Source organism: Oncorhynchus kisutch, unplaced genomic scaffold, assembly GCF_002021735.2.
Source record: "Oncorhynchus kisutch isolate 150728-3 unplaced genomic scaffold, Okis_V2 scaffold731, whole genome shotgun sequence".
Classification (NCBI taxonomy): domain Eukaryota; kingdom Metazoa; phylum Chordata; class Actinopteri; order Salmoniformes; family Salmonidae; genus Oncorhynchus; species Oncorhynchus kisutch.
In genome coordinates this window covers 356,383-379,516 of record NW_022262676.1, presented here as the reverse complement: position 1 = coordinate 379,516, position 23,134 = coordinate 356,383, and the positions used below count along the sequence as shown (strand labels likewise).

Genomic DNA, 23,134 nt, shown 5'->3' with positions numbered 1-23,134 from the left:
GAAAAAGCAAGACATTACTTACTTTAAGAGGAGCAGCGTAGCACACACCATTGAGGCCCACTAACAAAGCTGTGGATAGTTTCCTTGAAGCATAAAGAAAGAACACATACAGATGCCGAAACCAGGGATCGATCCAGGGACCTTCAGATCTTCAGTCTAACGCTCTCCCAACTGAGCTATTTCGGCAATTCACTCAACTTAATTCTGTGGCACCCTTGACAATTCACATGCATGTGACTCATAATTTTGACACTCAAAATGTACATAATTGACAGTATGGGGATCGAACCCATAACCTTGGCATTATTTGCACCACACTCTAACCAACTGAGCTAACCTTCCACCAAATATTGGGTGCAATTGTTGATATGCACCGAACCTCTGCAAGTGCTGGCGCCTAAACTAACAAATCAACCAACAGCATAGACTGACAAGACTGGACCCTCTTGGTTGCTTCTTGAGGAAATTCCAAACGGCTGGGGAATTAGCTCAAATTCTTTGCATCCCTGAGGTAGTTGGATCGATGCCTGCATTCTCCAAAAGCACATTATTTTATGGATCCAAGAAAACTCCAGTTCACACTTCATGCAGCCTTGTCTTACGACAACCTACTGTCATGTAACAATGACAAGCAACTTTCCTGTAACACTGATGTCAAAATGTCAGATGAAAAAGCAAGACATTACTTACTTTAAGAGGAGCAGCGTAGCACACACCATTGAGGCCCACTAACAAAGCTGTGGATAGTTTCCTTGAAGCCAAAGCATAAAGAAAGAACACATACAGATGCCGAAACCAGGGATCGATCCAGGGACCTTTAGATCTTCAGTCTAACGCTCTCCCAACTGAGCTATTTCGGCAATTCACTCAACTTAATTCTGTGGCACCCTTGACAATTCACATGCATGTGACTCATAATTTTGACACTCAAAATGTACATAATTGACAGTATGGGGATCGAACCCATAACCTTGGCATTATTTGCACCACACTCTAACCAACTGAGCTAACCTTCCACTAGATATTGGGTGCAATTGTTGATATGCACCGAACCTCTGCAAGTGCTGGCGCCTAAACTAACAAATCAACCAACAGCATAGACTGACAAGACTGGACCCTCTTGGTTGCTTCTTGAGGAAATTCCAAACGGCTGGGGAATTAGCTCAAATTCTTTGCATCCCTGAGGTAGTTGGATCAATGCATGCATTCTCCAAAAGCACATTATTTTATGGATCCAAGAAAACTCCAGTTCACACTTCATGCAGCCTTGTCTTACGACAACCTACTGTCATGTAACAATGACAAGCAACTTTCCTGTAACACTGATGTCAAAATGTCAGATGAAAAAGCAAGACATTACTTACTTTAAGAGGAGCAGCGTAGCACACACCATTGAGGCCCACAAACAAAGCTGTGGATAGTTTCCTTGAAGCCAAAGCAAGAAGACATACAGATGCCGAAACCAGGGATCGAAACAGGGACCTTTAGATCTTCAGTCTAACGCTCTCCCAACTGAGCTATTTCGGCAATTCACTCAACTTAATTCTGTGGCACCCTTGACAATTCACATGCATGTGACTCATAATTTTGACACTCAAAATGTACATAATTGACAGTATGGGGATCGAACCCATAACCTTGGCATTATTTGCACCACACTCTAACCAACTGAGCTAACCTTCCACTAGATATTGGGTGCAATTGTTGATATGCACCGAACCTCTGCAAGTGCTGGCGCCTAAACTAACAAATCAACCAACAGCATAGACTGACAAGACTGGACCCTCTTGGTTGCTTCTTGAGGAAATTCCAAACGGCTGGGGAATTAGCTCAAATTCTTTGCATCCCTGAGGTAGTTGGATCGATGCCTGCATTCTCCAAAAGCACATTATTTTATGGATCCAAGAAAACTCCAGTTCACACTTCATGCAGCCTTGTCTTACGACAACCTACTGTCATGTAAACAATGACATGAAACTGTCATGTAAAAATGACAAGCAACTCTCATGTAACACTGATGTCACAATGTCAGATGACAAAGCAAGACATTACTAACTTTCAGAGAGCAGCGTATCAGACACTCTAACCAACTGAGCTAACCGGCCGCTGGCTACAGAGCACAATTGTTGAGATGAGCCTCTGCAAGTGCTGGAACGCAAACTAACAAGTCCACCAACAGCATAGCCTGACAAGACTGGACACTCTTGGTTGCTCCTTGTGGCAATTTCAAACAGCTGGGAAATTTGATCAATTGGTATTGTTTTTGCTTAGCATGCTATAGGTAGTGGGATCGATTCCCGCATTCCCCCAAAACATTTCTTTTTGGGGGTCCAAGAAAGCTCCAGTTCACACTTCATGCAGCCTTGTCTTACGACAACCTACTGTCATGTAACAATGACAAGCAACTTTCCTGTAACACTGATGTCAACATTTCAGATATAAAAGCAAGAGATTACTTTCTTTCAGAAGATCAGCGTAGCACACACCATTGAGGCCCACAAACAAAGCTGTGGATAGTTTCCTTGAAGCCAGAGCATAAAGAAAGAACACATACAGATGCCAAAACTAGGGATCGAACCAGGGCCCTTTAGATCTTCAGTCTAACGCTCTCCCAACTGAGCTATTTCGGCAATTCACTCAACTTGATTCTGTAGCACCCTTGACAATTCACATGCATGTGATTCATAATTTTGACACTCAAAATGTACATAATTGCCAGTATGGGGATCGAACCCATAACCTTGGCATTATTTGCACCACACTCTAACCAACTGAGCTAACCTTCCACTAGTTATTGGGTGCAATTGTTGATATGCACCGAACCTCTGCAAGTGCTGGCGCCTAAACTAACAAATCAACCAACAGCATAGACTGACAAAACTGGACCCTCTTGGTTGCTTCTTGAGGAAATTCCAAACGGCTGGGGAATTAGCTCAAATTCTTTGCATCCCTGACGTAGTTGGATCGATGCCTGCATTCTCCAAAAGCACATTATTTTATGGATCCAAGAAAACTCCAGTTCACACTTCATGCAGCCTTGTCTTACGACAACCTACTGTCATGTAACAATGACAAGCAACTTTCCTGTAACACTGATGTCAAAATGTCAGATGAAAAAGCAAGACATTACTTACTTTAAGAGGAGCAGCGTAGCACACACCATTGAGGCCCACTAACAAAGCTGTGGATAGTTTCCTTGAAGCCAAAGCATAAAGAAAGAACACATACAGATGTCGAAACCAGGGATCGATCCAGGGACCTTTAGATCTTCAGTCTAACGCTCTCCCAACTGAGCTATTTCGGCAATTCACTCAACTTAATTCTGTGGCACCCTTGACAATTCACATGCATGTGACTCATAATTTTGACACTCAAAATGTACATAATTGACAGTATGGGGATCGAACCCATAACCTTGGCATTATTTGCACCACACTCTAACCAACTGAGCTAACCTTCCACTAGATATCGGGTGCAATTGTTGATATGCACCGAACCTCTGCAAGTGCTGGCGCCTAAACTAACAAATCAACCAACAGCATAGACTGACAAGACTGGACCCTCTTGGTTGCTTCTTGAGGAAATTCCAAACGGCTGGGGAATTAGCTCAAATTCTTTGCATCCCTGAGGTAGTTGGATCGATGCCTGCATTCTCCAAAAGCACATTATTTTATGGATCCAAGAAAACTCCAGTTCACACTTCATGCAGCCTTGTCTTACGACAACCTACTGTCATGTAACAATGACAAGCAACTTTCCTGTAACACTGATGTCAAAATGTCAGATGAAAAAGCAAGACATTACTTACTTTAAGAGGAGCAGCGTAGCACACACCATTGAGGCCCACAAACAAAGCTGTGGATAGTTTCCTTGAAGCCAAAGCAAGAAGACATACAGATGCCGAAACCAGGGATTGAACCAGGGACCTTTAGATCTTCAGTCTAACGCTCTCCAAACTGAGCTATTTCGGCAATTCACTCAACTTAATTCTGTGGCACCCTTGACAATTCACATGCATGTGACTCATAATTTTGACACTCAAAATGCACATAATTGCCAGTATGGGGATCGAACCCATAACCTTGGCATTATTTGCACCACACTCTAACCAACTGAGCTAACCTTCCACTAGATATTGGGTGCAATTGTTGATATGCACCGAACCTCTGCAAGTGCTGGCGCCTAAACTAACAAATCAACCAACAGCATAGATTGACAAGACTGGACCCTCTTGGTTGCTTCTTGAGGAAATTCCAAACGGCTGGGGAATTAGCTCAAATTCTTTGCATCCCTGAGGTAGTTGGATCGATGCCCGCATTCTCCAAAAGCACATTATTTTATGGATCCAAGAAAACTCCAGTTCACACTTCATGCAGCCTTGTCTTACGACAACCTACTGTCATGTAAACAATGACATGAAACTGTCATGTAAAAATGACAAGCAACTCTCATGTAACACTGATGTCACAATGTCAGATGACAGAGCAAGACATTACTTACTTTCAGAGAGCAGCGTATCACACACTCTAACCAACTGAGATAACCGTCCGCTGGCTACAGAGCACAATTGTTGAGATGAGCCTCTGCAAGTGCTGGAGCGCAAACTAACAAGTCCACCAACAGCATAGCCTGACAAGACTGGACACTCTTGGTTGCTCCTTGTGGCAATTTCAAACAGCTGGGAAATTTGATCAATTGGTATTTTTTTGCTTAGCATGCTATAGGTAGTGGGATCGATTCCCGCATTCCCCCAAAACATTTTTTTTTGTGGGTCCAAGAAAGCTCCAGTTCACACTTCATGCAGCCTTGTCTTACGACAACCTACTGTCATGTAACAATGACAAGCAACTTTCCTGTAACACTGATGTCAAAATGTCAGATGAAAAAGCAAGACATTACTTACTTTAAGAGGAGCAGCGTAGCACACACCATTGAGGCCCACAAACAAAGCTGTGGATAGTTTCCTTGAAGCCAAAGCATAAAGAAAGAACACATACAGATGCCGAAACCAGGGATCGAACCAGGGACCTTTAGATCTTCAGTCTAACGCTCTCCCAACTGAGCTATTTTGGCAATTCACTCAACTTAATTCTGTGGCACCCTTGACAATTCACATGCATGTGAATCATAATTTTGACACTCAAAATGTACATAATTACCAGTATGGGGATCGAACCCATAACCTTGGAATTATTTGCACCACACTCTAACCAACTGAGCTAACCTTCCACTAGATATTGGGTGCAATTGTTGATATGCACCTAACCTCTGCAAGTGCTGGCGCCTAAACTAACAAATCAACCAACAGCATAGACTGACAAGACTGGACCCTCTTGGTTGCTTCTTGAGGAAATTCCAAACGGCTGGGGAATTAGCTCAAATTCTTTGCATCCCTGAGGTAGTTGGATCGATGCCTGCATTCTCCAAAAGCACATTATTTTATGGATCCAAGAAAACTCCAGTTCACACTTCATGCAGCCTTGTCTTACGACAACCTACTGTCATGTAAACAATGACATGAAACTGTCATGTAAAAATGACAAGCAACTCTCATGTAACACTGATGTCACAATGTCAGATGACAAAGCAAGACATTACTAACTTTCAGAGAGCAGCGTATCAGACACTCTAACCAACTGAGCTAACCTGCCGCTGGCTACAGAGCACAATTGTTGAGATGAGCCTCTGCAAGTGCTGGAGCGCAAACTAACAAGTCCACCAACAGCATAGCCTGACAAGACTGGACACTCTTGGTTGCTCCTTGTGGCAATTTCAAACAGCTGGGAAATTTGATCAATTGGTATTGTTTTTGCTTAGCATGCTATAGGTAGTGGGATCGATTCCCGCATTCCCCCAAAACAATTTTTTTGTGGGTCCAAGAAAGCTCCAGTTCACACTTCATGCAGCCTTGTCTTACGACAACCTACTGTCATGTAACAATGACAACAACTTTCCTGTAACACTGATGTCAAAATGTCAGATATAAAAGCAAGACATTACTTACTTTCAGAAGAGCAGCGTAGCACACACCATTGAGGCCCACAGACAAAGCTGTGGATAGTTTCCTTGAAGCCAGAGCATAAAGAAAGAACACATACAGATGCAGAAACCAGGGATCGAACCAGGGACCTTTAAATCTTCAGTCTAACGCTCTCCCAACTGAGCTATTTCGGCAATTCACTCAACCTAATTCTGTGGCACCCTTGACAATTCACATGCATGTGACTCATAATTTTGACAGTCAAAATGTACATAATTGCCAATATGGGGATCGAACCCATAACCTTGGCATTATTTGCACCACACTCTAACCAACTGAGCTAACCTTCCACTAGATATTGGGTGCAATTGTTGATATGCACCGAACCTCTGCAAGTGCTGGCGCCTAAACTAACAAATCAACCAACAGCATAGACTGACAAGACTGGACCCTCTTGGTTGCTTCTTGAGGAAATTCCAAACGGCTGGGGAATTAGCTCAAATTCTTTGCATCCCTGAGGTAGTTGGATCGATGCCTGCATTCTCCAAAAGCACATTATTTTATGGATCCAAGAAAACTCCAGTTCACACTTCATGCAGCCTTGTCTTACGACAACCTACTGTCATGTAACAATGACAAGCAACTTTCCTGTAACACTGATGTCAAAATGTCAGATGAAAAAGCAAGATATTACTTACTTTAAGAGGAGCAGCGTAGCACACACCATTGAGGCCCACAAACAAAGCTGTGGATAGTTTCCTTGAAGCCAAAGCATAAAGAAAGAACACATACAGATGCCGAAACCAGGGATCGAACCAGGGACCTTTAGATCTTCAGTCTAACGCTCTCCCAACTGAGCTATTTCGGCAATTCACTCAACTTAATTCTGTGGCACCCTTGACAATTCACATGCATGTGACTCATAATTTTGACACTCAAAATGTACATAATTGCCAGTATGGGGATCGAACCCATAACCTTGGCATTATTTGCACCACACTCTAACCAACTGAGCTAACCTTCCACTAGATATTGGGTGCAATTGTTGATATGCACCGAACCTCTGCAAGTGCTGGCGCCTAAACTAACAAATCAACCAACAGCATAGATTGACAAGACTGGACCCTCTTGGTTGCTTCTTGAGGAAATTCCAAACGGCTGGGGAATTAGCTCAAATTCTTTGCATCCCTGAGGTAGTTGGATCGATGCCCGCATTCTCCAAAAGCACATTATGTTATGGATCCAAGAAAACTCCAGTTCACACTTCATGCAGCCTTGTCTTACGACAACCTACTGTCATGTAAACAATGACATGAAACTGTCATGTAAAAATGACAAGCAACTCTCATGTAACACTGATGTCACAATGTCAGATGACAGAGCAAGACATTACTTACTTTCAGAGAGCAGCGTATCACACACTCTAACCAACTGAGATAACCGTCCGCTGGCTACAGAGCACAATTGTTGAGATGAGCCTCTGCAAGTGCTGGAGCGCAAACTAACAAGTCTACCAACAGCATAGCCTGACAAGACTGGACACTCTTGGTCGCTCCTTGTGGCAATTTCAAACAGCTGGGAAATTTGATCAATTGGTATTGTTTTTGCTTAGCATGCTATAGGTAGTGGGATCGATTCCCGCATTCCCCCAAAACAATTTTTTTTGTGGGTCCAAGAAAGCTCCAGTTCACACTTCATGCAGCCTTGTCTTACGACAACCTACTGTCATGTAACAATGACAAGCAACTTTCCTGTAACACCGATGTCAAAATGTCAGATATAAAAGCAAGACATTACTTTCTTTGAGAAGAGCAGCGTAGCACACACCATTGAGGCCCACAGACAAAGCTGTGGATAGTTTCCTTGAAGCCAGAGCATAAAGAAAGAACACATACAGATGCCGAAACCAGGGATCGAACCAGGGACCTTTAGATCTTCAGTCTAACGCTCTCCCAACTGAGCTATGTCGGCAATTCACTCAACTTGATTCTGTAGCACCCTTGACAATTCACATGCATGTGATTCATAATTTTGACACTCAAAATGTACATAATTGCCAGTATGGGGATCGAACCCATAACCTTGGCATTATTTGCACCACACTCTAACCAACTGAGCTAACCTTTCACTAGTTATTGGGTGCAATTGTTGATATGCACCGAACCTCTGCAAGTGCTGGCGCCTAAACTAACAAATCAACCAACAGCATAGACTGACAAGACTGGACCCTCTTGGTTGCTTCTTGAGGAAATTCCAAACGGCTGGGGAATTAGCTCAAATTCTTTGCATCCCTGAGGTAGTTGGATCGATGCCTGCATTCTCCAAAAGCACATTATTTTATGGATCCAAGAAAACTCCAGTTCACACTTCATGCAGCCTTGTCTTACGACAACCTACTGTCATGTAACAATGACAAGCAACTTTCCTGTAACACTGATGTCAAAATGTCAGATGAAAAAGCAAGATATTACTTACTTTAAGAGGAGCAGCGTAGCACACACCATTGAGGCCCACAAACAAAGCTGTGGATAGTTTCCTTGAAGCCAAAGCATAAAGAAAGAACACATACAGATGCCGAAACCAGGGATCGAACCAGGGACCTTTAGATCTTCAGTCTAACGCTCTCCCAACTGAGCTATTTCGGCAATTCACTCAACTTAATTCTGTGGCACCCTTGACAATTCACATGCATGTGACTCATAATTTTGACACTCAAAATGTACATAATTGCCAGTATGGGGATCGAACCCATAACCTTGGCATTATTTGCACCACACTCTAACCAACTGAGCTAACCTTCCACTAGATATTGGGTGCAATTGTTGATATGCACCGAACCTCTGCAAGTGCTGGCGCCTAAACTAACAAATCAACCAACAGCATAGATTGACAAGACTGGACCCTCTTGGTTGCTTCTTGAGGAAATTCCAAACGGCTGGGGAATTAGCTCAAATTCTTTGCAATCCCTGAGGTAGTTGGATCGATGCCCGCATTCTCCAAAAGCACATTATTTTATGGATCCAAGAAAACTCCAGTTCACACTTCATGCAGCCTTGTCTTACGACAACCTACTGTCATGTAAACACTGACATGAAACTGTCATGTAAAAATGACAAGCAACTCTCATGTAACACTGATGTCAGATGACAGAGCAAGACATTACTTACTTTCAGAGAGCAGCGTATCACACACTCTAACCAACTGAGATAACCGTCCGCTGGCTACAGAGCACAATTGTTGAGATGAGCCTCTGCAAGTGCTGGAGCGCAAACTAACAAGTCCACCAACAGCATAGCCTGACAAGACTGGACACTCTTGGTTGCTCCTTGTGGCAATTTCAAACAGCTGGGAAATTTGATCAATTGGTATTGTTTTTGCTTAGCATGCTATAGGTAGTGGGATCGATTCCCGCATTCCCCCAAAACAATTTTTTTTGTGGGTCCAAGAAAGCTCCAGTTCACACTTCATGCAGCCTTGTCTTACGACAACCTACTGTCATGTAACAATGACAAGCAACTTTCCTGTAACACCGATGTCAAAATGTCAGATATAAAAGCAAGACATTACTTTCTTTCAGAAGAGCAGCGTAGCACACACCATTGAGGCCCACAGACAAAGCTGTGGATAGTTTCCTTGAAGCCAGAGCATAAAGAAAGAACACATACAGATGCCGAAACCAGGGATCGAACCAGGGACCTTTAGATCTTCAGTCTAACGCTCTCCCAACTGAGCTATTTCGGCAATTCACTCAACTTGATTCTGTAGCACCCTTGACAATTCACATGCATGTGATTCATAATTTTGACACTCAAAATGTACATAATTGCCAATATGGGGATCGAACCCATAACCTTGGCATTATTTGCACCACACTCTAACCAACTGAGCTAACCTTCCACTAGATATTGGGTGCAATTGTTGATATGCACCGAACCTCTGCAAGTGCTGGCGCCTAAACTAACAAATCAACCAACAGCATAGATTGACAAGACTGGACCCTCTTGGTTGCTTCTTGAGGAAATTCCAAACGGCTGGGGAATTAGCTCAAATTCTTTGCAACCCTGAGGTAGTTGGATCGATGCCCGCATTCTCCAAAAGCACATTATTTTATGGATCCAAGAAAACTCCAGTTCACACTTCATGCAGCCTTGTCTTACGACAACCTACTGTCATGTAAACAATGACATGAAACTGTCATGTAAAAATGACAAGCAACTCTCATGTAACACTGATGTCAGATGACAGAGCAAGACATTACTTACTTTCAGAGAGCAGCGTATCACACACTCTAACCAACTGAGATAACCGTCCGCTGGCTACAGAGCACAATTGTTGAGATGAGCCTCTGCAAGTGCTGGAGCGCAAACTAACAAGTCCACCAACAGCATAGCCTGACAAGACTGGACACTCTTGGTTGCTCCTTGTGGCAATTTCAAACAGCTGGGAAATTTGATCAATTGGTATTGTTTTTGCTTAGCATGCTATAGGTAGTGGGATCGATTCCCGCATTCCCCCAAAACAATTTTTTTTGTGGGTCCAAGAAAGCTCCAGTTCACACTTCATGCAGCCTTGTCTTACGACAACCTACTGTCATGTAACAATGACAAGCAACTTTCCTGTAACACCGATGTCAAAATGTCAGATATAAAAGCAAGACATTACTTTCTTTCAGAAGAGCAGCGTAGCACACACCATTGAGGCCCACAGACAAAGCTGTGGATAGTTTCCTTGAAGCCAGAGCATAAAGAAAGAACACATACAGAGGCCGAAACCAGGGATCGAACCAGGAACCTTTAGATCTTCAGTCTAACGCTTTCCAACTGAGCTATTTCGGCAATTCACTCAACTTGATTCTGTAGCACCCTTGACAATTCACATGCATGTGATTCATAATTTTGACAATCAAAATGTACATAATTGCCAGTATGGGGATCGAACCCATAACCTTGGCATTATTTGCACCACACTCTAACCAACTGAGCTAACCTTCCACTAGTTATTGGGTGCAATTGTTGATATGCACCGAACCTCTGCAAGTGCTGGCGCCTAAACTAACAAATCAACCAACAGCATAGACTGACAAGACTGGACCCTCTTGGTTGCTTCTTGAGGAAATTCCAAACGGCTGGGGAATTAGCTCAAATTCTTTGCATCCCTGAGGTAGTTGGATCGATGCCTGCATTCTCCAAAAGCACATTATTTTATGGATCCAAGAAAACTCCAGTTCACACTTCATGCAGCCTTGTCTTACGACAACCTACTGTCATGTAACAATGACAAGCAACTTTCCTGTAACACTGATGTCAAAATGTCAGATGAAAAAGCTAGATATTACTTACTTTAAGAGGAGCAGCGTAGCACACACCATTGAGGCCCACAAACAAAGCTGTGGATAGTTTCCTTGAAGCCAAAGCATAAAGAAAGAACACATACAGATGCCGAAACCAGGGATCGAACAAGGGACCTTTAGATCTTCAGTCTAGCGCTCTCCCAACTGAGCTATTTCGGCAATTCACTCAACTTAATTCTGTGGCACCCTTGACAATTCACATGCATGTGACTCATAATTTTGACACTCAAAATGTACATAATTGCCAGTATGGGGATCGAACCCATAACCTTGGCATTATTTGCACCACACTCTAACCAACTGAGCTAACCTTCCACTAGATATTGGGTGCAATTGTTGATATGCACCGAACCTCTGCAAGTGCTGGCGCCTAAACTAACAAATCAACCAACAGCATAGATTGACAAGACTGGACCCTCTTGGTTGCTTCTTGAGGAAATTCCAAACGGCTGGGGAATTAGCTCAAATTCTTTGCATCCCTGAGGTAGTTGGATCGATGCCCGCATTCTCCAAAAGCACATTATTTTATGGATCCAAGAAAACTCCAGTTCACACTTCATGCAGCCTTGTCTCACGACAACCTACTGTCATGTAACAATGACAAGCAACTTTCCTGTAACACTGATGTCAAAATGTCAGATGAAAAAGCAAGATATTACTTACTTTAAGAGGAGCAGCGTAGCACACACCATTGAGGCCCACAAACAAAGCTGTGGATAGTTTCCTTGAAGCCAAAGCATAAAGAAAGAACACATACAGATGCCGAAACCAGGGATCGAACCAGGGACCTTTAGATCTTCAGTCTAACGCTCTCCCAACTGAGCTATTTCGGAAATTCACTCAACTTAATTCTGTGGCACCCTTGACAATTCACATGCATGTGACTCATAATTTTGACACTCAAAATGTACATAATTGCCAGTATGGAGATCGAACCCATAACCTTGGCATTATTTGCACCACACTCTAACCAACTGAGCTAACCTTCCACTAGATATTGGGTGCAATTGTTGATATGCACCGAACCTCTGCAAGTGCTGGCGCCTAAACTAACAAATCAACCAACAGCATAGATTGACAAGACTGGACCCTCTTGGTTGCTTCTTGAGGAAATTCCAAACGGCTGGGGAATTAGCTCAAATTCTTTGCAACCCTGAGGTAGTTGGATCGATGCCCGCATTCTCCAAAAGCACATTATTTTATGGATCCAAGAAAACTCCAGTTCACACTTCATGCAGCCTTGTCTTACGACAACCTACTGTCATGTAAACAATGACATGAAACTGTCATGTAAAAATGACAAGCAACTCTCATGTAACACTGATGTCAGATGACAGAGCAAGACATTACTTACTTTCAGAGAGCAGCGTATCACACACTCTAACCAACTGAGATAACCGTCCGCTGGCTACAGAGCACAATTGTTGAGATGAGCCTCTGCAAGTGCTGGAGCGCAAACTAACAAGTCCACCAACAGCATAGCCTGACAAGACTGGACACTCTTGGTTGCTCCTTGTGGCAATTTCAAACAGCTGGGAAATTTGATCAATTGGTATTGTTTTTGCTTAGCATGCTATAGGTAGTGGGATCGATTCCCGCATTCCCCCAAAACAATTTTTTTTGTGGGTCCAAGAAAGCTCCAGTTCACACTTCATGCAGCCTTGTCTTACGACAACCTACTGTCATGTAACAATGACAAGCAACTTTCCTGTAACACCGATGTCAAAATGTCAGATATAAAAGCAAGACATTACTTTCTTTCAGAAGAGCAGCGTAGCACACACCATTGAGGCCCACAGACAAAGCTGTGGATAGTTTCCTTGAAGCCAGAGCATAAAGAAAGAACACATACAGATGCCGAAACCAGGGATCGAACCAGGAACCTTTAGATCTTCAGTCTAACGCTCTCCCAACTGAGCTATTTCGGCAATTCACTCAACTTGATTCTGTAGCACCCTTGACAATTCACATGCATGTGATTCATAATTTTGACATTCAAAATGTACATAATTGCCAGTATGGCGATCGAACCCATAACCTTGGCATTATTTGCACCACACTCTAAGCAACTGAGCTAACCTTCCACTAGTTATTGGGTGCAATTGTTGATATGCACCGAACCTCTGCAAGTGCTGGCGCCTAAACTAACAAATCAACCAACAGCATAGACTGACAAGACTGGACCCTCTTGGTTGCTTCTTGAGGAAATTCCAAACGGCTGGGGAATTAGCTCAAATTCTTTGCATCCCTGAGGTAGTTGGATCGATGCCTGCATTCTCCAAAAGCACATTATTTTATGGATCCAAGAAAACTCCAGTTCACACTTCATGCAGCCTTGTCTTACGACAACCTACTGTCATGTAACAATGACAAGCAACTTTCCTGTAACACTGATGTCAAAATGTCAGCTGAAAAAGCAAGATATTACTTACTTTAAGAGGAGCAGCGTAGCACACACCATTGAGGCCCACAAACAAAGCTGTGGATAGTTTCCTTGAAGCCAAAGCAAGAACACATACAGATGCCGAAACCAGGGATCAAACCAGGGACCTTTAGATCTTCAGTCTAACGCTCTCCCAACTGAGCTATTTCGGCAATTCACTCAACTTAATTCTGTGGCACCCTTGACAATTCACATGCATGTGACTCATAATTTTGACACTCAAAATTTACATAATTGCCAGTATGGGGATCGAACCCATAACCTTGGCATTATTTGCACCACACTCTAACCAACTGAGCTAACCTTCCACTAGATATTGGGTGCAATTGTTGATATGCACCGAACCTCTGCAAGTGCTGGCGCCTAAACTAACAAATCAACCAACAGCATAGATTGACAAGACTGGACCCTCTTGGTTGCTTCTTGAGGAAATTCCAAACGCCTGGGGAATTAGCTCAAATTCTTTGCATCCCTGAGGTAGTTGGATCGATGCCCGCATTCTCCAAAAGCACATTATTTTATGGATCCAAGAAAACTCCAGTTCACACTTCATGCAGCCTTGTCTTACGACAACCTACTGTCATGTAAACAATGACATGAAACTGTCATGTAAAAATGACAAGCAACTCTCATGTAACACTGATGTCACAATGTCAGATGACAGAGCAAGACATTACTTACTTTCAGAGAGCAGCGTATCACACACTCTAACCAACTGAGATAACCGTCCGCTGGCTACAGAGCACAATTGTTGAGATGAGCCTCTGCAAGTGCTGGAGCGCAAACTAACAAGTCCACCAACAGCATAGCCTGACAAGACTGGACACTCTTGGTTGCTCCTTGTGGCAATTTCAAACAGCTGGGAAATTTGATCAATTGGTATTGTTTTTGATTAGCATGCTATAGGTAGTGGGATCGATTCCCGCATTCCCCCAAAACAATTTTTTTTGTGGGTCCAAGAAAGCTCCAGTTCACACTTCATGCAGCCTTGTCTTACGACAACCTACTGTCATGTAACAATGACAAGCAACTTTCCTGTAACACCGATGTCAAAATGTCAGATATAAAAGCAAGACATTACTTTCTTTCAGAAGAGCAGCGTAGCACACACCATTGAGGCCCACAGACAAAGCTGTGGATAGTTTCCTTGAAGCCAGAGCATAAAGAAAGAACACATACAGATGCCGAAACCAGGGATCGAACCAGGGACCTTTAGATCTTCAGTCTAACGCTCTCCCAAATGAGCTATTTCGGCAATTCACTCAACTTAATTCTGTGGCACCCTTGACAATTCACATGCATGTGACTCATAATTTTGACACTCAAAATGTACATAATTGCCAGTATGGGGATCGAACCCATAACCTTGGCATTATTTACACCACACTCTAACCAACTGAGCTAACCTTCCACTAGATATTGGGTGCAATTGTTGATATGCACCGAACCTCTGCAAGTGCTGGCGCCTAAACTAACAAATCAACCAACAGCATAGATTGACAAGACTGGACCCTCTTGGTTGCTTCTTGAGGAAATTCCAAACGGCTGGGGAATTAGCTCAAATTCTTTGCATCCCTGAGGTAGTTGGATCGATGCCCGCATTCTCCAAAAGCACATTATTTTATGGATCCAAGAAAACTCCAGTTCACACTTCATGCAGCCTTGTCTTACGACAACCTACTGTCATGTAACAATGACAAGCAACTTTCCTGTAACACTGATGTCAAAATGTCAGATGAAAAAGCAAGATATTACTTACTTTAAGAGGAGCAGCGTAGCACACACCATTGAGGCCCACAAACAAAGCTGTGGATAGTTTCCTTGAAGCCAAAGCATAAAGAAAGAACACATACAGATGCCGAAACCAGGGATCGAACCAGGGACCTTTAGATCTTCAGTCTAACGCTCTCCCAACTGAGCTATTTCGGCAATTCACTCAACTTAATTCTGTGGCACCCTTGACAATTCACATGCATGTGACTCATAATTTTGACACTCAAAATGTACATAATTGCCAGTATGGAGATCGAACCCATAACCTTGGCATTATTTGCACCACACTCTAACCAACTGAGCTAACCTTCCACTAGATATTGGGTGCAATTGTTGATATGCACCGAACCTCTGCAAGTGCTGGCGCCTAAACTAACAAATCAACCAACAGCATAGATTGACAAGACTGGACCCTCTTGGTTGCTTCTTGAGGAAATTCCAAACGGCTGGGGAATTAGCTCAAATTCTTTGCATCCCTGAGGTAGTTGGATCGATGCCCGCATTCTCCAAAAGCACATTATTTTATGGATCCAAGAAAACTCCAGTTCACACTTCATGCAGCCTTGTCTTACGACAACCTACTGTCATGTAACAATGACAAGCAACTTTCCTGTAACACTGATGTCAAAATGTCAGATGAAAAAGCAAGATATTACTTACTTTAAGAGGAGCAGCGTAGCACACACCATTGAGGCCCACAAACAAAGCTGTGGATAGTTTCCTTGAAGCCAAAGCATAAAGAAAGAACACATACAGATGCCGAAACCAGGGATCGAACCAGGGACCTTTAGATCTTCAGTCTAACGCTCTCCCAAATGAGCTATTTCGGCAATTCACTCAACTTAATTCTGTGGCACCCTTGACAATTCACATGCATGTGACTCATAATTTTGACACTCAAAATGTACATAATTGCCAGTATGGAGATCGAACCCATAACCTTGGCATTATTTGCACCACACTCTAACCAGCTGAGCTAACCTTCCACTAGATATTGGGTGCAATTGTTGATATGCACCGAACCTCTGCAAGTGCTGGCGCCTAAACTAACAAATCAACCAACAGCATAGATTGACAAGACTGGACCCTCTTGGTTGCTTCTTGAGGAAATTCCAAACGGCTGGGGAATTAGCTCAAATTCTTTGCATCCCTGAGGTAGTTGGATCGATGCCCGCATTCTCCAAAAGCACATTATTTTATGGATCCAAGAAAACTCCAGTTCACACTTCATGCAGCCTTGTCTTACGACACCCTACTGTCATGTAAACAATGACATGAAACTGTCATGTAAAAATGACAAGCAACTCTCATGTAACACTGATGTCAGATGACAGAGCAAGACATTACTTACTTTCAGAGAGCAGCGTATCACACACTCTAACCAACTGAGATAACCGTCCGCTGGCTACAGAGCACAATTGTTGAGATGAGCCTCTGCAAGTGCTGGAGCGCAAACTAACAAGTCCACCAACAGCATAGCCTGACAAGACTGGACACTCTTGGTTGCTCCTTGTGGCAATTTCAAACAGCTGGGAAATTTGATCAATTGGTATTGTTTTTGCTTAGCATGCTATAGGTAGTGGGATCGATTCCCGCATTCCCCCAAAACAATTTTTTTTGTGGGTCCAAGAAAGCTCCAGTTCACACTTCATGCAGCCTTGTCTTACGACAACCTACTGTCATGTAACAATGACAAGCAACTTTCCTGTAACACCGATGTCAAAATGTCAGATATAAAAGCAAGACATTACTTTCTTTCAGAAGAGCAGCGTAGCACACACCATTGAGGCCCACAGACAAAGCTGTGGATAGTTTCCTTGAAGCCAGAGCATAAAGAAAGAACACATACAGATGCCGAAACCAGGGATCGAACCAGGGACCTTTAGATCTTCAGTCTAACGCTCTCCCAACTGAGCTATTTCGGCAATTCACTCAACTTGATTCTGTAGCACCCTTGACAATTCACATGCATGTGATTCATAATTTTGACACTCAAAATGTACATAATTGCCAATAAGGGGATCGAACCCATAACCTTGGCATTATTTGCACCACACTCTAACCAACTGAGCTAACCTTCCACTAGATATTGGGTGCAATTGTTGATATGCACCGAACCTCTGCAAGTGCTGGCGCCTAAACTAACAAATCAACCAACAGCATAGATTGACAAGACTGGACCCTCTTGGTTGCTTCTTGAGGAAATTCCAAACGGCTGGGGAATTAGCTCAAATTCTTTGCATCCCTGAGGTAGTTGGATCGATGCCTGCATTCTCCAAAAGCACATTATTTTATGGATCCAAGAAAACTCCAGTTCACACTTCATGCAGCCTTGTCTTACGACAACCTACTGTCATGTAACAATGACAAGCAACTTTCCTGTAACACTGATGTCAAAATGTCAGATGAAAAAGCAAGATATTACTTACTTTAAGAGGAGCAGCGTAGCACACACCATTGAGGCCCACAAACAAAGCTGTGGATAGTTTCCTTGAAGCCAAAGCATAAAGAAAGAACACATACAGATGCCGAAACCAGGGATCGAACCAGGGACCTTTAGATCTTCAGTCTAACGCTCTCCCAACTGAGCTATTTCGGCAATTCACTCAACTTAATTCTGTGGCACCCTTGACAATTTACATGCATGTGACTCATAATTTTGACACTCAAAATGTACATAATTGCCAGTATGGGGATCGAACCCATAAACTTGGCATTATTTGCACCACACTCTAACCAACTGAGCTAACCTTCCACTAGATATTGGGTGCAATTGTTGATATGCACCGAACCTCTGCAAGTGCTGGCGCCTAAACTAACAAATCAACCAACAGCATAGATTGACAAGACTGGACCCTCTTGGTTGCTTCTTGAGGAAATTCCAAACGGCTGGGGAATTAGCTCAAATTCTTTGCATCCCTGAGGTAGTTGGATCGATGCCCGCATTCTCCAAAAGCACATTATTTTATGGATCCAAGAAAACTCCAGTTCACACTTCATGCAGCCTTGTCTTACGACAACCTACTGTCATGTAACAATGACAAGCAACTTTCCTGTAACACTGATGTCAAAATGTCAGATGAAAAAGCAAGATATTACTTACTTTAAGAGGAGCAGCGTAGCACACACCATTGAGGCCCACAAACAAAGCTGTGGATAGTTTCCTTGAAGCCAAAGCATAAAGAAAGAACACATACAGATGCCGAAACCAGGGATCGAACCAGGGACCTTTAGATCTTCAGTCTAACGCTCTCCCAACTGAGCTATTTCGGCAATTCACTCAACTTAATTCTGTGGCACCCTTGACAATTCACATGCATGTGACTCATAATTTTGACACTCAAAATGTACATAATTGCCAGTATGGAGATCGAACCCATAACCTTGGCATTATTTGCACCACACTCTAACCAACTGAGCTAACCTTCCACTAGATATTGGGTGCAATTGTTGATATGCACCGAACCTCTGCAAGTGCTGGCGCCTAAACTAACAAATCAACCAACAGCATAGATTGACAAGACTGGACCCTCTTGGTTGCTTCTTGAGGAAATTCCAAACGGCTGGGGAATTAGCTCAAATTCTTTGCATCCCTGAGGTAGTTGGATCGATGCCCGCATTCTCCAAAAGCACATTATTTTATGGATCCAAGAAAACTCCAGTTCACACTTCATGCAGCCTTGTCTTACGACACCCTACTGTCATGTAAACAATGACATGAAACTGTCATGTAAAAATGACAAGCAACTCTCATGTAACACTGATGTCAGATGACAGAGCAAGACATTACTTACTTTCAGAGAGCAGCGTATCACACACTCTAACCAACTGAGATAACCGTCCGCTGGCTACAGAGCACAATTGTTGAGATGAGCCTCTGCAAGTGCTGGAGCGCAAACTAACAAGTCCACCAACAGCATAGCCTGACAAGACTGGACACTCTTGGTTGCTCCTTGTGGCAATTTCAAACAGCTGGGAAATTTGATCAATTGGTATTGTTTTTGCTTAGCATGCTATAGGTAGTGGGATCGATTCCCTCATTCCCCCAAAACATTTTTTTTTGTGGGTCCAAGAAAGCTCCAGTTCACACTTCATGCAGCCTTGTCTTACGACAACCTACTGTCATGTAACAATGACAAGCAACTTTCCTGTAACACCGATGTCAAAATGTCAGATATAAAAGCAAGACATTACTTTCTTTCAGAAGAGCAGCGTAGCACACACCATTGAGGCCCACAGACAAAGCTGTGGATAGTTTCCTTGAAGCCAGAGCATAAAGAAAGAACACATACAGATGCCGAAACCAGGGATCGAACCAGGGACCTTTAGATCTTCAGTCTAACGCTCTCCCAACTGAGCTATTTCGGCAATTCACTCAACTTGATTCTGTAGCACCCTTGACAATTCACATGCATGTGATTCATAATTTTGACACTCAAAATGTACATAATTGCCAATATGGGGATCGAACCCATAACCTTGGCATTATTTGCACCACACTCTAACCAACTGAGCTAACCTTCCACTAGATATTGGGTGCAATTGTTGATATGCACCGAACCTCTGCAAGTGTTGGCGCCTAAACTAACAAATCAACCAACAGCATAGATTGACAAGACTGGACCCTCTTGGTTGCTTCTTGAGGAAATTCCAAACGGCTGGGGAATTAGCTCAAATTCTTTGCAACCCTGAGGTAGTTGGATCGATGCCCGCATTCTCCAAAAGCACATTATTTTATGGATCCAAGAAAACTCCAGTTCACACTTCATGCAGCCTTGTCTTACGACAACCTACTGTCATGTAAACAATGACATGAAACTGTCATGTAAAAATGACAAGCAACTCTCATGTAACACTGATGTCAGATGACAGAGCAAGACATTACTTACTTTCAGAGAGCAGCGTATCACACACTCTAACCAACTGAGATAACCGTCCGCTGGCTACAGAGCACAATTGTTGAGATGAGCCTCTGCAAGTGCTGGAGCGCAAACTAACAAGTCCACCAACAGCATAGCCTGACAAGACTGGACACTCTTGGTTGCTCCTTGTGGCAATTTCAAACAGCTGGGAAATTTGATCAATTGGTATTGTTTTTGCTTAGCATGCTATAGGTAGTGGGATCGATTCCCGCATTCCCCCAAAACAATTTTTTTGTGGGTCCAAGAAAGCTCCAGTTCACACTTCATGCAGCCTTGTCTTACGACAACCTACTGTCATGTAACAATGACAAGCAACTTTCCTGTAACACCGATGTCAAAATGTCAGATATAAAAGCAAGACATTACTTTCTTTCAGAAGAGCAGCGTAGCACACACCATTGAGGCCCACAGACAAAGTTGTGGATAGTTTCCTTGAAGCCAGAGCATAAAGAAAGAACACATACAGATGCCGAAACCAGGGATCGAACCAGGAACCTTTAGATTTTCAGTCTAACGCTCTCCCAACTGAGCTATTTCGGCAATTCACTCAACTTGATTCTGTAGCACCCTTGACAATTCACATGCATGTGATTCATAATTTTGACATTCAAAATGTACATAATTGCCAGTATGGGGATCGAACCCATAACCTTGGCATTATTTGCACCACACTCTAACCAACTGAGCTAACCTTCCACTAGTTATTGGGTGCAATTGTTGATATGCACCGAACCTCTGCAAGTGCTGGCGCCTAAACTAACAAATCAACCAACAGCATAGACTGACAAGACTGGACCCTCTTGGTTGCTTCTTGAGGAAATTCCAAACGGCTGGGGAATTAGCTCAAATTCTTTGCATCCCTGAGGTAGTTGGATCGATGCCTGCATTCTCCAAAAGCACATTATTTTATGGATCCAAGAAAACTCCAGTTCACACTTCATGCAGCCTTGTCTTACGACAACCTACTGTCATGTAACAATGACAAGCAACTTTCCTGTAACACTGATGTCAAAATGTCAGATGAAAAAGCAAGATATTACTTACTTTAAGAGGAGCAGCGTAGCACACACCATTGAGGCCCACAAACAAAGCTGTGGATAGTTTCCTTGAAGCCAAAGCATAAAGAAAGAACACATACAGATGCCGAAACCAGGGATCGAACCAGGGACCTTTAGATCTTCAGTCTAACGCTCTCCCAACTGAGCTATTTCGGCAATTCACTCAACTTGATTCTGTAGCACCCTTGACAATTCACATGCATGTGATTCATAATTTTGACACTCAAAATGTACATAATTGCCAATATGGGGATCGAACCCATAACCTTGGCATTATTTGCACCACACTCTAACCAACTGAGCTAACCTTCCACTAGATATTGGGTGCAATTGTTGATATGCACCGAACCTCTGCAAGTGTTGGCGCCTAAACTAACAAATCAACCAACAGCATAGATTGACAAGACTGGACCCTCTTGGTTGCTTCTTGAGGAAATTCCAAACGGCTGGGGAATTAGCTCAAATTCTTTGCAACCCTGAGGTAGTTGGATCGATGCCCGCATTCTCCAAAAGCACATTATTTTATGGATCCAAGAAAACTCCAGTTCACACTTCATGCAGCCTTGTCTTACGACAACCTACTGTCATGTAAACAATGACATGAAACTGTCATGTAAAAATGACAAGCAACTCTCATGTAACACTGATGTCAGATGACAGAGCAAGACATTACTTACTTTCAGAGAGCAGCGTATCACACACTCTAACCAACTGAGATAACCGTCCGCTGGCTACAGAGCACAATTGTTGAGATGAGCCTCTGCAAGTGCTGGAGCGCAAACTAACAAGTCCACCAACAGCATAGCCTGACAAGACTGGACACTCTTGGTTGCTCCTTGTGGCAATTTCAAACAGCTGGGAAATTTGATCAATTGGTATTGTTTTTGCTTAGCATGCTATAGGTAGTGGGATCGATTCCCGCATTCCCCCAAAACAATTTTTTTGTGGGTCCAAGAAAGCTCCAGTTCACACTTCATGCAGCCTTGTCTTACGACAACCTACTGTCATGTAACAATGACAAGCAACTTTCCTGTAACACCGATGTCAAAATGTCAGATATAAAAGCAAGACATTACTTTCTTTCAGAAGAGCAGCGTAGCACACACCATTGAGGCCCACAGACAAAGTTGTGGATAGTTTCCTTGAAGCCAGAGCATAAAGAAAGAACACATACAGATGCCGAAACCAGGGATCGAACCAGGAACCTTTAGATCTTCAGTCTAACGCTCTCCCAACTGAGCTATTTCGGCAATTCACTCAACTTGATTCTGTAGCACCCTTGACAATTCACATGCATGTGATTCATAATTTTGACATTCAAAATGTACATAATTGCCAGTATGGGGATCGAACCCATAACCTTGGCATTATTTGCACCACACTCTAACCAACTGAGCTAACCTTCCACTAGTTATTGGGTGCAATTGTTGATATGCACCGAACCTCTGCAAGTGCTGGCGCCTAAACTAACAAATCAACCAACAGCATAGACTGACAAGACTGGACCCTCTTGGTTGCTTCTTGAGGAAATTCCAAACGGCTGGGGAATTAGCTCAAATTCTTTGCATCCCTGAGGTAGTTGGATCGATGCCTGCATTCTCCAAAAGC

General features: G+C 43.0%; 15 non-coding genes across 15 annotated transcripts; all 15 read right to left on the bottom strand.

The window, feature by feature from the left end:
• Window positions 1-787: 787 nt before the first annotated feature.
• trnaf-gaa (transfer RNA phenylalanine (anticodon GAA)) lies at window positions 788-860 on the bottom strand. The gene has a single exon. It is a non-coding gene; the product is annotated as a tRNA-Phe (tRNA).
• Window positions 861-5,000: 4,140 nt separating this feature from the next.
• On the bottom strand, window positions 5,001-5,073 carry trnaf-gaa (transfer RNA phenylalanine (anticodon GAA)). Its single transcript has one exon. It is a non-coding gene; the product is annotated as a tRNA-Phe (tRNA).
• A 1,702-nt stretch (window positions 5,074-6,775) lies between these two features.
• On the bottom strand, window positions 6,776-6,848 carry trnaf-gaa (transfer RNA phenylalanine (anticodon GAA)). The gene has a single exon. It is a non-coding gene; the product is annotated as a tRNA-Phe (tRNA).
• Window positions 6,849-7,878: 1,030 nt separating this feature from the next.
• trnaf-gaa (transfer RNA phenylalanine (anticodon GAA)) lies at window positions 7,879-7,951 on the bottom strand. The gene has a single exon. It is a non-coding gene; the product is annotated as a tRNA-Phe (tRNA).
• Window positions 7,952-8,552: 601 nt separating this feature from the next.
• On the bottom strand, window positions 8,553-8,625 carry trnaf-gaa (transfer RNA phenylalanine (anticodon GAA)). The gene has a single exon. It is a non-coding gene; the product is annotated as a tRNA-Phe (tRNA).
• A 1,023-nt stretch (window positions 8,626-9,648) lies between these two features.
• On the bottom strand, window positions 9,649-9,721 carry trnaf-gaa (transfer RNA phenylalanine (anticodon GAA)). Its single transcript has one exon. It is a non-coding gene; the product is annotated as a tRNA-Phe (tRNA).
• A 3,464-nt stretch (window positions 9,722-13,185) lies between these two features.
• trnaf-gaa (transfer RNA phenylalanine (anticodon GAA)) lies at window positions 13,186-13,258 on the bottom strand. The gene has a single exon. It is a non-coding gene; the product is annotated as a tRNA-Phe (tRNA).
• Window positions 13,259-15,629: 2,371 nt separating this feature from the next.
• trnaf-gaa (transfer RNA phenylalanine (anticodon GAA)) lies at window positions 15,630-15,702 on the bottom strand. The gene has a single exon. It is a non-coding gene; the product is annotated as a tRNA-Phe (tRNA).
• A 1,696-nt stretch (window positions 15,703-17,398) lies between these two features.
• trnaf-gaa (transfer RNA phenylalanine (anticodon GAA)) lies at window positions 17,399-17,471 on the bottom strand. Its single transcript has one exon. It is a non-coding gene; the product is annotated as a tRNA-Phe (tRNA).
• A 601-nt stretch (window positions 17,472-18,072) lies between these two features.
• trnaf-gaa (transfer RNA phenylalanine (anticodon GAA)) lies at window positions 18,073-18,145 on the bottom strand. The gene has a single exon. It is a non-coding gene; the product is annotated as a tRNA-Phe (tRNA).
• A 601-nt stretch (window positions 18,146-18,746) lies between these two features.
• On the bottom strand, window positions 18,747-18,819 carry trnaf-gaa (transfer RNA phenylalanine (anticodon GAA)). Its single transcript has one exon. It is a non-coding gene; the product is annotated as a tRNA-Phe (tRNA).
• Window positions 18,820-19,841: 1,022 nt separating this feature from the next.
• trnaf-gaa (transfer RNA phenylalanine (anticodon GAA)) lies at window positions 19,842-19,914 on the bottom strand. The gene has a single exon. It is a non-coding gene; the product is annotated as a tRNA-Phe (tRNA).
• A 1,021-nt stretch (window positions 19,915-20,935) lies between these two features.
• trnaf-gaa (transfer RNA phenylalanine (anticodon GAA)) lies at window positions 20,936-21,008 on the bottom strand. The gene has a single exon. It is a non-coding gene; the product is annotated as a tRNA-Phe (tRNA).
• A 601-nt stretch (window positions 21,009-21,609) lies between these two features.
• Window positions 21,610-21,682, bottom strand: trnaf-gaa (transfer RNA phenylalanine (anticodon GAA)). Its single transcript has one exon. It is a non-coding gene; the product is annotated as a tRNA-Phe (tRNA).
• A 1,021-nt stretch (window positions 21,683-22,703) lies between these two features.
• Window positions 22,704-22,776, bottom strand: trnaf-gaa (transfer RNA phenylalanine (anticodon GAA)). The gene has a single exon. It is a non-coding gene; the product is annotated as a tRNA-Phe (tRNA).
• Window positions 22,777-23,134: the final 358 nt, after the last annotated feature.